This window comes from Echinops telfairi, unplaced genomic scaffold, assembly GCF_000313985.2.
Source record: "Echinops telfairi isolate 266 unplaced genomic scaffold, ASM31398v2 ScPeMD7_41;HRSCAF=154, whole genome shotgun sequence".
Taxonomy (NCBI): domain Eukaryota; kingdom Metazoa; phylum Chordata; class Mammalia; order Afrosoricida; family Tenrecidae; genus Echinops; species Echinops telfairi.
In genome coordinates this window covers 2,679,566-2,693,371 of record NW_022103939.1, presented here as the reverse complement: position 1 = coordinate 2,693,371, position 13,806 = coordinate 2,679,566, and the positions used below count along the sequence as shown (strand labels likewise).

At 38.4% G+C, this 13,806-nt stretch overlaps 1 pseudogene; it reads left to right on the top strand.

The window, feature by feature from the left end:
- The first annotated feature begins 1,560 nt into the window (after nucleotides 1-1,560).
- On the top strand, nucleotides 1,561-2,505 carry LOC101655959 (annotated as a pseudogene).
- The last annotated feature ends 11,301 nt before the right edge of the window (nucleotides 2,506-13,806 follow it).

Below are 13,806 nucleotides of genomic sequence, written 5' to 3'. Positions count from 1 at the left end.
CTAGATTTCCTGCGTTTCCAATTCCCATCTGTACCGCTGTGCATCATCTGGTCTAACTAGGTCTGCAAGGCAGAATTAGGGTCCTGGAAGTTGGGGGGAGGAAGCGTTTAAGAACTACAGAAGGTTGTGGGTTTCATTATTGCTATACTGAACCCTAAGTGACTCATTTCCCCACTACCCCTCTGCAAGGTATGTCCAGTTGTCTAGAGATGGGCATTGGGTCTCCATCACGTGCCACCCTCATTGACGAGGATATGACACCCCCCACCCCCACCCCGCCTTTGGTGTTTGAAGCCTGGTCCCTTTGGCCCTTCATGATCACACATGTTGGTGTGCTGCTTCCATGTGGGCTGTGTTGCTTCAGGACTAGATGGCCGCTTGTTTACTTTCAAGCCTTTAAGTCCCCAGACGCTATAGGTCTCGATAGTTGGGCACCATCAGCCTTCTTCACCACACTTACTTATGCACACATTCGTCTTCAGCTTTTATGTGTGGAAGGTGGTCACACAATGATGGTTTTTGTTCTTTGGTGTTTGCTGCCTGTTCCCTTCAACAACTCGTGTTCACACAGGCTCATGTGCTTCTTCTCTGTGGACTTTGTTGTTTCCGAGCTAGATGGCCGCTTGTTTGCCTACAAGCCTTACAGTCATTTCATGATATCTACCTTCCCGTCATGATAGCTGAAGACAGATGTGTTAATAAAAAAATGTGGTGAAGAAAGCTGATGGTGCCCAGCTATCAAAAGATTTTGAATTTTTAAAATAAAAGCTGGAGTCAATTGGACTTTCTTCAGGTTGCATATTTTATTATTTTAATATATTTTCCAAATTTGATACCCATTATTTTTCATTCTACCTTAATCTGTACTTTCTGTTGATTTTTATTTTTTCCTTCAATAATTAAAGTTCAGCAGAAGATCTAGACTGTCACATAGACACACAAAAGCAATTATAAAGGGATCTCCGTCAAAGACCAAATTGATATCAGATTTGACTGTTTTTAATGACCAGACCTGTAATATCCATTGTATATATAGTTATGTTAGTAAATCAATAACTTTGCTAACCAATATATGTTTGCATTCTGTTTAGGTGCATTACATGGTATGCGAACATTATTGAAGAAAACATGAAGATTGGGGAGATAAAGGGATTTCATGAAGGTCAGAGAGGAGTCATGGGGGTAGGGGGTGGCTTGGAGATGAAAGTAAGGCCAATAACCTGGACAAGGACGTTCCTAAAAATTATGCTAATAAAGGCAACATCTAGAAGAAGTTAGTTGCTGTTGACGTGGCTAATATCTTTGAGAACTGATTATTACATTTTAGAAAAAGTACCGATGGTTCTGCATATAAGAGATAGAAAGTAGGGTCATTATGGGTTTGAAATGACTTTTGTACATAGCTAGAAATTGTTAGGAGTAAAGGAGGGATGGGTTTAGTGACAATAAGTCCTGATGAGTTTTGTTGTGCTTCATTCTGACACACAAACACAATCTTTTCATTGTCCTTTCTGTAGTAGTATGCTCTTGGGACGGGATTGCAGTACAACAAGTCACTCAATGGCAACCTCAAACTCCAGCAACTCCCTGTCCTCCACATTCTATCTCACAGGCATCCCTGGCTATGAGGAGTTTCACCACTGGATTTCCATCCCATTCTGTCTACTTTACTGTTTTGGAATAATGGGTAACTGTACCATCCTGCATCTTGTCCGGACTGACGCCAGACTCCATGAACCCATGTACTATTTTCTGGCTATGCTTTCTCTTACTGACATGGGCATGTCCATGCCCACCATGATATCACTCTTCAGGGTGCTGTGGTCCATTTCCAGAGAAATCCAATTTGATGTCTGTGTGATCCAAATGTTTTTCATCCACACTTTCTCCTTCACTGAGTCATCTGTGCTCTTGGCCATGGCCCTTGATCGGTATGTGGCCATTTGCCACCCTCTGAGATATGCCACCATTCTAACCCCAAGACTCATCACCAAGATTGGAATTGCAGCCCTGCTCAGGAGTGCCTTTGTCATGATTTCACTTCTTGTCCGGCTGGCTTACTTTCCCTTCTGCCGCTCCCACATCCTATCTCATTCCTATTGTCTACATCAGGACATGATCCGCCTTGCCTGTGCTGACATTAAGTTTAACGTTATATATGGGTTGGTGCTGATCGCTACATTATGGGGCATGGACTCCCTGGGCATTTTTGTTTCTTATGTTTTTATCCTTCGCTCAATATTGAGAATTGCATCCCATGAGGGCAGGCTGAAAGCCCTCAGCACATGTGCTTCGCACATCTGTGCTGTACTCATTTTATATGTCCCCATGATTGGGTTGTCTATTGTCCATCGTTTTGCAATACACTCTTCTCCCCTCATCACATATTCGTGGCTCACATCTACTTATTATTTCCACCTGTACTCAAACCCAATCATCTATAGTGTGAAGATCAAGGAGATCCGCCAGGGAATTCTCCATCTTCTTCTCCCCTCTAAACATTAGTTCTACTGTGTTGTAACCAAATCCTAAAAACAAGCAATTTCAGTAATGTAAATGCAACATCATTGATATGTTATGGTGATTTATAAATCATGTTTGTCTAAGAGTTTCAACTCAAAACTACTTAAAGAATAGAAATAGAAACAACAGGAAAGGGCCATAAAGGAGAGAATTTAAGTTTGATTACCTTCAAAAGTCTAACTTCACAAAAGTACGTCATAAAACTTTCTCTGTGAATTTGCTGACGTTAGATCATCATTTCCATCCACACTTTCTCATTTGTAATAGTAACTGATATTCAAGATCACATCATCCATGATGTTTTCACCTGGATATATCAAACATATTTCTTTAATTTCTGATATGTTGTAACATTTATCATAGAATCTTATATATCTTTATTGTTATTTAAATTTTGTGATTATAAATATTTTGGCTTACTCTTCCTTAAAGTTGAGGAAAAAAATCTCATCATGTTAAAATAGTGTATTAGGTACTGAATTAAATATTTATTCTGAATCTGAAGGTATTTCAGATTCAAATCATAAAACTCTCTCTATATCCAGACTCTATCTATGACTGTTTTATTGTTACAGGAATAGAAAAGGCCAGTATCAGCACTTAATTTTTCTCTTTGTTACTCTTCCAGCCTAAACAATATGAATATTATAGAAAACCAGTACACTGGAATTTTTGAAAACTCACAGATATTGTGCAGGTAGATAAGGTAGCCTTTGGATTAGATACGTAGTAATATTAGTTCATGATATGAAGATGATGTGATTCATTAAGTTGTATCTACATATACAAGTATGAGAGTGTCAAGGTTTGGATCAGCCACACATGAGTTCTCAAAGAGAAATTTTTGTTTTGTAACGAAAGAAGAATTTTACAACAAAATAGCCCAGTAAATATGCTGATTTCCTGATTTCTATGGGCATTGATTGTGGATCCCAGTAAAATGAAATGAATTCCTTTACAAACATATGTTTTTCTCCTTTGTTAATTATGATGATTTGTTGGTCCAGTTTTGAGGATATTATTTTCTTTTATTCTCTATACTGCAGGCTGTAGTCTTTCATCTTCCTCAATAAATTCTTTATGACCTCTTCACTTTTGGCACACAAGATTGTATCATCTGTATATTGCCCATAGTTTGTTAATGGCACTTACTCTAATTCTGATACTTAATTCTTATTCATATAGTCCAGCTTCTTGGATTATTTTTCTGAGCATTCAATTTAAATAAGAAAGAATATAATCCATATGTACTTTTTTTCTTAATTTTGAACGAAATAATATTCCCTTGTTCTGCTAAAACAGCTACATTTTTGTCTATGAACAAACTCTCCATGAGTACAATTGAGTGTGCTGGAATTGTAACTCTTCACAATTGCGATAGTTAAGGTTTATTGTCCCAACCTGGCCAATGAACACAGGTGGGATTAATTGAAGGGCGGAGAAAGAAATGGCTCGGCGAGTCTTGCCTTTCTTGTCTCTTGTTCTCTGATGGTTGGACCAGTGTTGGCTGCCTTAGCTACTTCTCTGCCTTAGCTGGCAAGTTTCACTTCCTGCAAGACATCCCTGAGGAGAGGCCACATGGACCGATCCTGATGCAGCCCTGCATGCTAGAGAAGCTGTGTGGAGACACGTGCCAATGCTGAGATGCTTACATGCTCACTGATTCAGCTTTCCTCCCGCATTAGCATCATTGCACATGATTTGGGAGATTGAGAAGGATTTTGTAGATTGGTGTCAGACATATGGGCTAATGTTGGACTTAAGGGCTTGGATAGCACTGGGTTGGGGGGCTTTCTTAATGTACACTTAATCTTTATATAACACTCTTTCTTATGAAAATATGAGTGTCTATGAATTTATTTCTCTAGTCTATGCAGATTAACACAACAATGTTATCCAAAATTTCTTATGATTCCCAGTAAGATAATTTTGCATAGTCAGTTAAACGCAGGACATTTTTTCCTGGTACTCTCTGCTTGTAGTGAAGATCCATCTCCCATAAATAAATATGTACTTATTTCATGTCCTCTACTTAATGTAGCTTGAATTTCCTCCTCTTTCTTGAAAATGTACTGCTACAACCATTAAAAAAACCCAATTTTCATTAAACTTTGTTTTATACTTTTTAATAATTTCTAAACACCCAGGTACATATATACAGATATATATATCTCAAGGAAATTACAAGACTGAAAAGGCTGGCAAATCCAAGTCTTAGATTAGTCATCAAATTCTTCTTCATTCTTGTAGTTGGAAAGACTGGTGAATTCAAAACCAACAGGTCAGGTGGTCGACTTCTAGCTCACTGGCTGATGAATCCCAAATATAGAGGTAAGAGAGCAGGTTTTAGCTGACCGTCTGCTGCCAGTGTCAAACAGAGTGGTTATATGATAACAAACTTGATCAGATGATAAGTATAGAATATATAGAAAGCAGGATCTTGAGAAGACAAACTTTTCCAGAATTTCAGTATATAAATTTGTAGAGGACACAATTTGTAAACAGATGAAATCAGCAATAAATAAGCAGGACAAAGAATTGTCCATCCCACACATAAAAAACAAAACAAGTAAACATTAAAACATTGAAAGCACTACATTCATAATTATGGATAATTACATCGAGTATCAATGTGTTAAACACACCCATCAATAGGCAGAGATTGACAAAATGGATAAGAAACATGACCTAACAGCATGTAGGCTGCAAGAGACATGGCTTAGATAAAAAGATAAAATAAGATAAAAACCAAAGGGTAAAATTATATATATCAAGCACATGGTAATAAAAAGAGCATGAGTGGTGATACTAATTTCTGATAAAATAGACTTCAAGGAGAAAACCTTCATGGGAGACAAGGAAGGATTTTTAAAAAATAATTTTATTAGGGGCTTTTACAGCTCTTATCACAATCCATACATGCATTCATTGTGTCAAGCACATTTGTACATATGTTGCCATCATCATTTTAAAAACATTTCCTTTCTACTTGAACCATTTGTATCGCTTCCTCATTTTTACCTCCCCCCTTCCTCCTTCATATACCCTCTATAATTTATAAATTATTATTATTTTTCATTTCTTACACTGACCGCTGTCTTCCTTCATCCACTTTTCTGTTGTTCAACCGCCTGTGTGGTGGTGGTGGTGGTAGTGGTGGTTATATGTCGTTCACTGCAATCGGTTCCCCTTTATTCCCCCACCTTCCCATACCCTCCTGGTATCGCTATACCAGGAAGAACATATTTAATGGTTAAAAGTAAATCTATGAGTTGGGCTTCTGACTACATGGCCAGCTGTTTAAAACCACCAGCTACTCAGTTGAAGCTTACTGCTGCCTTAAACGATTGCAGAAACCAACAGAGGAAGTTCTACCTTATACAAGAGGCTCACTAGGAGTCAAACTTGGCTTGATGGCAGTGAGTTCAGTGTTTGGACATACCAATAGAACATATGCTAAATATTTAAATTAAACTTCAGCAGTTCTGAAAAGAGAAATGGATAACTGCAATAAGTGTCAGAGACATCAATGCACCTCTTTTGATGGAGGACAGAACATTTAGGAAAAAAATCTGCAAAGAAATAAAAGAACTAAACAATACAGTCAGTCAACTTAGCCTCATAGCCATATTCAGAACAGTTCACCCAACAAAAGAACAAAATACTTTTCTAGTGTGCAAGGGCCATTTCCCTGAATAGGTCATATGCAAAGCCATAAAGCAAACATCAATAAATTTTAAAACATCAAAGCAGTATAAAGCACTTGTCAGAACATAGTATTACAAAATTATAGGTATAGCTATATAAAAAATCAAATACACAAAAATTGTCTCTTTAAAGCAGGGCACTAGAATAAATAGATGATGAAAAAATATTCTCAAAATGGAAAAATAATTAAAGTACAATATATCAAAACCTTCAGACACAGTAAAAATAGTGTTCAGAGATCAAATTTTCACAATATATATTTAAAGTGAAGAAAAACAAACAACACCTTAATTCAATATCACCAACAATTGGAAAAATAACAAAATACTGGCCAATAATCGCTTCTCACCCTTTTGGCTAAGATCAAGTGTAAAATACTGGCCAATAGAATACAAAAACATATTTAAAAAATAATTCATAATGACCATGTGAGTTTCATACCAGGGATGCAGAGATGGTTCAACATATGAAAGACCATCAGCATTATTCACCACATTGGCAGGAATAATGATAAGTGCTTCTGCACATTATAATATCGATAGATGAAGAAAAAGCATTTGACAATATCCAACACCCATTCCTGTTTAAGACACCCAAGAAGACGGGAATAGAAGGAAAATTCCTCAATATTACACAAGTCATATATGAAAAACCAACAGCCAATGTGATAGTTAATGGAGAAAAGATGAAAACAATTCCACTGAAAAAGGGGATCAGACAAGGATGCCCCTTGTCCCCACTCCTATTTAACATCGTGCTGGTGGTCCTAGCTAACAACATAAGACAAAGAGAAGATATTAAAGGTATTCATCTGGGGACAGAAGAGGCAAAATTATCATTATTTGCAGACGATATGATTCTATACATCATAGATCCCCTAAACTCCACAAGTGGAGTGTTGGAAGCAACAGAGGAATATGGCAGCATGGCAGGATACAAAATCAACAAGCATAAGTCTATTGGACTGCTCTACACATCAGACAAGATCACAGAAGATACGATTAAAAAGGTAGTACCCTTTACAAAAATCAAGCACAAATTGACATACCTAGGGATATACCTGACTAAAAATACGAAAGATTTGTACGAGGAAAATTATAAAATACTATTACAAGAAATCAAGAGTGACCTTAACAAATGGAAGGATATCCCATGCTCGTGGATTGGCAGACTCAATATAGTAAAGATATCAGTTCTGCCCAAGACACTATATAAGTTCAAAGCTATCCTGAAATGAATGCCACCATCCTTCTTCAAAGAATTGGAAAAACAGATTACCAACTTCATATGGAGGGGGAAGAAGCCCAGAATTAGCAGAGAACTCCTTAAGAAGAAGGACAAAGTGGGAAGGCTTGCTCTACCTGACTTTAACATGTGTTATATGGCCACAGTAGTCAAAAAAGCATCGTACTGGTATAACGACATATATTCAGACCAATGGAAAAGAGCTGAAGACCCAGAAATAAAAACATCAGCATGCAGGCAACTGATCTTTGATAAGGGACCAGAAAATATTAAATGGGAAGTAGATGCCATCTTCAATAAATAGTGCTGGAAAAAATGGATATCTACCTTCAGAAAAATGAAAAAGACTCTTATCACATTCCATGCACAAGAATAAACTCAAGATGGATCAAAGACCTTGATTGAGATAAAACTCCACACAATTAGAGCCATTAATGAGGGAACTGGGACAAACCTGAGAACCTTGGCACAGGGAATACATAGGCTATCAGAAATAGGGAAGGATACAAACACAGAGGAGTCACAAATAGACAAGTGGGATACACTGAAGATAAGACACCAGTGTACATCGAAACAATTAACCAAGAGAGTAATAAAAGAGTCCACTGACTGGGAAATAATCTTTAGCAATGACACATCAGACAAAGGCCTTATTGCTAAAATCTACAATACTTTGCAAGCTTACAATAAGAGAAAAACAAACTGCCCACTCAGGAGGTGGGCAAAGGCCCTGAACAGAAGTTTCACAGAGTCTGAAATCCAAATGGCCAATAAGCATATGAGAACATGTTCTTGATCATTAGCCATAAGAAAAATGCAAATCAAAACGACTATGAGATACCATCTTACACCCTGAAAGATAGCCTAATTCAAAAAATCAGAAAGCAATAAGTGTTGGAGGGGCTGTGGTGAGATAGGAACTCTCATCTACTGCTAGGGAACCTGTAGGTATGTACAGCCACTATGGAAATTGATTTGGAGATTTCTAAAACAGATGGAAATTGAGCTACCATACGACCCAGTAATCCCCTTACTGGGCATATACCCAGAGGAGGCAAGAAATAAACCACAGCCAGACATCCGTGCTCCAGTGTTCATTGTGGCACAGTTCACAGTTGCAAGGAGCCAGAAATAACCCAAACTTCCATCAACAGTCAAATGGATTAAAAAACTGTGGTATATACATACAATTGAGTACTATGTATCGTTAAAAAGCGGTGATGAATGCATGAAGCATTTTGCCACCTGGGAAGAACTGGAGGAAACTATGCTGAGTGAAGTAAGGCAAGCACAAAAGGACAAGTAGAACATGAGACTGCTGAGTTAAGTTTATAAGAAAATAAAAAAGAAAGGAAGAAAAAGAAAAGTGCAAAATTTGCACAGGGAAAGAGCTACTGTATACAAACACTCCAGGGGTGAGGTCCAGGTAGTGAGTAGGGCCCAGATTAAATCCAGGGGTAAATATGGTGGCCAATAAAAAGGAGGGGGGAGGCAGGAAAGGGAATAAAAAAAGAGAGATGGGTGGCAGGGGAATAGGGCACTGACCCACCCAAGGGGAGGATATTTTTTGTGCCTCCACAGGGAAAGAGGGACCAGACTTCAATCCAGTGTTCCGGGATGCGAATGCAGCATGTCAGCACGGAGTGGGGAGCCAGTGGAGGGACATGAGGGCTTGACCCCCATACTAGCCATGTAAATAACTGCCCCTCCCCCTAGAAGAACTTGCTTTAGAGGACGGCACTGAAGCTGCAGCTAAGTGAGAGGGGCATGTCTGATCAGAGCACACAGGATCAAATGAATGGGAAGGAAGAGAGAGTGGAGTGCATCCTGGCCCACCAGGAGAACAATATCCCCACTCTGAAAAGCGAATGCACAGAGTGGACCATGTGACTGATCCCACTATGAGACCCGCCATCCCTCGCTGGCCCAGGACCCTATGGGGAACAACAATGCAGACTCAGTGTCGGGACTGGTCCGGACTGACCCTGTGACACCCAGGCAAAACACTACAGGGGTGCAGCAGTGCAACAGGGGGAGCAGAGCAGGGAGCTCCTGAGGGAGTACAAAGGACAGACTCTGGGGCCAGAGCTTGGCACCCCATCGGACTTGACTGGAGGACATGCCTAGAGCTAAAAAATCAGAGCTTGATCTATTCACAGGTTTTTCATGCTTTTAAAAAAAATTTTTATTTTTTCTTCTTTTAATTAATTTATTCTTTTATGGGTCATTGGTTTTCATTTTTGTTGCCATTGCTGTGTTCTTCTCGTCACCTGTCTTGATATGCCTTGTCTTTTGGTACATATTATTATCTCTACAAATCTATCTGTATAAGGACCAATGGTTTGTTTGTTTTTTTGTGGGGGGGGGCAGGGGTAAGGAGGTGGTGTTGACCAACCCTTGGACAAGGGAACAGCAAGTGATCCAAAATTAGTGGCAAGGAAGGTGTGAGAGACCTGGTAGGGATTCTGCAAGGGCAATGCAACTGAGAGAAATTAGTGAAACCAAAATGAAGGCTGAGCATGATAGTGGGACAAGAGGAAAGTAAAAGGAAATAGAGGAAAGAACTAGGCAACAAAGGGTATGTATAGAGGTCTAAATACAGGCATGTACATATGTAAATATATTTATATAGGATGGTGGGGAAATAGATCTACATGCATATAGTTATAGGTTTAGTATTAAGGCAGCCGCAGGACATTGGACATCCAATCAACTACTTACTCAATACAAGAACATGTTGTTCTATTAAATTGGCATTCCATGATGCACACCTTCCCGACATGATCACTGAAGAACAAATGCATAAGCAAATGCGGTGAAAAAAGCTGATGGTGCCCGGCTATCAAAAGATATAGTGTCTGGGGTCTTAAAGGCTTGTAGATAAAAAATCAGCCATCTAGCTCAGAAGCATGAAAGCCCACATGGAAGAAGCACACCAGCCTGATTGACCATGAGGTGCAGAAAGGACCAGGTATCAGACATCAAGGACAAAAAATCATATCAGTGGCTGCCAGCCTTCCTGATATGATCACTGAAGACAAACGTGTGCATAAGCAAATGTGGTGAAGAAAGCTGATGATGACTGGCTATCAAAAGATATAGCATCTGGGGTCTTAAAGGCTTGAAGATAAACATGTGGCCATCCAGCTCAGAAGCAACAAAGCCCACATGGGAGAAGAATACTAGCCTGTGTGACCATGGGGTGTCAAAGGGATCAGGTATCAGGCATCAAAGAATAAATAATCCTATCATTGTGAATGAGGATGAGTTCAGTGTGGAGACTCAAAGTCCATCGATAGGCAACTGTACACCCCCTTACTGAAGGGTTTAGGGGAGGAGATGAGCCACTCAGTGTGCAGGGTAGCAATGATGAAAGACATAACTTTCCTCTAGTTCTTAAATGCTTCCTCTCCACCCACTACCATGATGCCAATTCTACCTTACAAAGGTAGCTATACCAGAGGATGTACATTGGTACAGAAATCAACTGGAAACACAGGGAATCCAGGACAGATGACTCCTTCAGGACCAGTGGGGAGAGTGGCAATGCCTGGAGGGTAGAGGGCATGTGGGGTGGAAAAGGGGGAACTGATTACAAGAATCTACATATAACCTCCTCCCTGGGGGATGGACAACAGAGAAGGGGATGAGGGAAGACGTCAGACAGTGTATGATATGACAAAATCATAATAATTTATGAATTATGAAGGGTTCCTGAGGGAGGGGGTACAGAGAGGGAGCAGGGAAAATGAGGAGCTGATATTAAGGTGTCAAGTAGAAAGCAAATCTTTTGAGAATGATGATGGCAACAAGTGTACAAATGTGCTTGATACAATGGATGTATGCATGGATTATGATAAGAATTGTATGAGTCCCCAATAAAATGGTTTTAAAAAAATAAAATAAAATAGGGAGAAGATATAAATAACATGAATAAGAAATGAAGTGAGATCCTAAAAGCAATGGAAATAAAAATGATAGTAACAATGGTAGGTAGAATTGTATTACGAGAAATGTGAAAGATTAGAAAACATGATTTTCTAGAAACACATTCACTACCTACACTGACACAAAATGACGTAGAAAGTTTGAACATATCCTTAATAAAAGAAGAAGTTTAGCAGGTAATAAAAACAAAAACAAACCCTTTTAACAACAAAGATATCCTAGCTTCACTGGGGAGTTAAATCAAACTTTCAGAGAAAAGCTATCATCAATTCTACTCAAACTATTTCAATACATATCAAAGGATGGAATACTATGAAATTCATTCTGTAAAGTAAAAATAGCCTCAATGCAAAAGCCATGCAAAGACACTACATAATACACCACGGTAAATTCCCTTAGTAGCATAGATGCAAACCTTCTCAATAAAATTCTCAGCAATAGGATCCAAAATATTTTCAAAATAGAGTACATTATGACTAAGTGGGATTCTTGTCAGGTATGCCAGAAAGTCAAGTCAAGTTCAGAAGAGGGCATTTTATTAGGATATTCTTGATGAATTCTAGCTGAAAGGAGAGAATAACGGACAGATGTCTGTATTTTCTTGATTTTGAAAGGCATTTGATTGTGTAGATCATAACAGTCTAGAAAACATTGAGAAGAATGAGAAGTCCAGACCATTTCATTGTGCTCATGAGGAACCTATCCATAAATCAAGAAGCAGTGGTTTTATTCGAGTGAGGGAAAAGGAAGTGGTTTAAAATGTGAAAGGGCATGTGTCAGAGTTGTGTCCTTTCACCATACTTCTGAAATCTGTATGCTGAACAAATAATCCAAGAAGTTGGACTAATGAAAAATAAAGCAGCATCAGTATTGGAACAAGGCTTATTAACCAATTGTGGTACGCACATTACACCTCGCTTACGTAAAATGAAGGCAAATTGACACACTTTGATAAGATCAAAGACTCTTGCCTTCAGTATGAATTACAATTAAATGTAAATAAAATACAGTCATAATTTAGGCTAATGTACAACATCATTGACATGGTAAACCACTATAGAAAACAGATGCTTAACAAGTTGGAAATAGAATAAACCTCTAATTATGTAGTCCTACTACTAGGGCAGTAATCCTAGAAACATTATAGTCAACACATGTTAGTATATCCCAAACTCCAATGTTTACAATAGCAAAAAGATATGAACAACCTAAGTGTCAATCAGCAGATAAATTGATAAAAAATAAAGAATATAAACAGAATGGAATACTATGCAAGTTTATAGAATAATAACGAGTCTGTGAAATATCATAACATTAATGAACCTAGAAGGTATTATGCTGCTTGAAATAAATCAATCACAAAAGGACAAATGGGATCCTAATATAAGAAGTCACAAAAAGGCTTATGTACACACATAAAGATATTATTTGATGGTTCCCAGAGGGAGAAAGAAAGGAGAGTAATCACTAACAAGAGAATAAAAGAAACAAACCCACTGCCATCAAGTCAATGCTGCCTTATAGCAACTCCAAATAATCATGTGTAAATTTGGATAAAAGCAAACTAATACATAATAAGACAGATGTTATCAACCTGTGGGTTGTGACTCCATTGGTGGTCGAACAACCCTTTCACCAGACTCGCCCAATTCATAACAGTAACAAAATCACAGTAGCAATGAAAATCATTTTATGGTTGAGGGGGTCACCATAACATGAGGAACTGCATTAAATTGTCGCAGTATTAGGTGGGTTGAGAACCACTGCAATAAGAGAACATAGTACAATATGATCAAGGCAAGATAAGCAATTGAATGGTATCTTCACGATAGTAAAAGACAGTAAAGTTAAAGGAGTTAAATGCTCTTACTTATACGATACTGCAAGAATAGAAATAAAAAACTGTTAATATGTATGTAGACATGCAAGTTGAACAGATTGAAAGAGGAATGGAGCTGTAAAAAGGGCATGGCTGTGAGGCAATTTCTATGAGGCAGGGGTCAGATATGCCTCTAATTTCTAACCTTTCTTACCAGTTGTGATATTGTCCCTCCCACGGAAATCTCTGCTTCTCTGATAAGTTTGATAATTTATTGCAATGGCCATATAGAGCTCACAGAAGGCACTCAAAATTAGGTACATAGGTTTGCTATAAATCAGAGCTGACTTGATGGAATCTAACAACCGTGACAACAATCTAAAAGACCAATAATAGTCTTTTGGTAAGTACGAAATGGGGTCTTAAAAGTCTGGGAGCTGCCATCTAGTATACAGTAATATACACCTATTGTTTCTCTCTTCATCCAGTGCAAAGGGAAGTGGGGAGAATCATAGACTCAAAAAGCATTAGCGAGAAAAGACCACATGAACCACCACCACCAT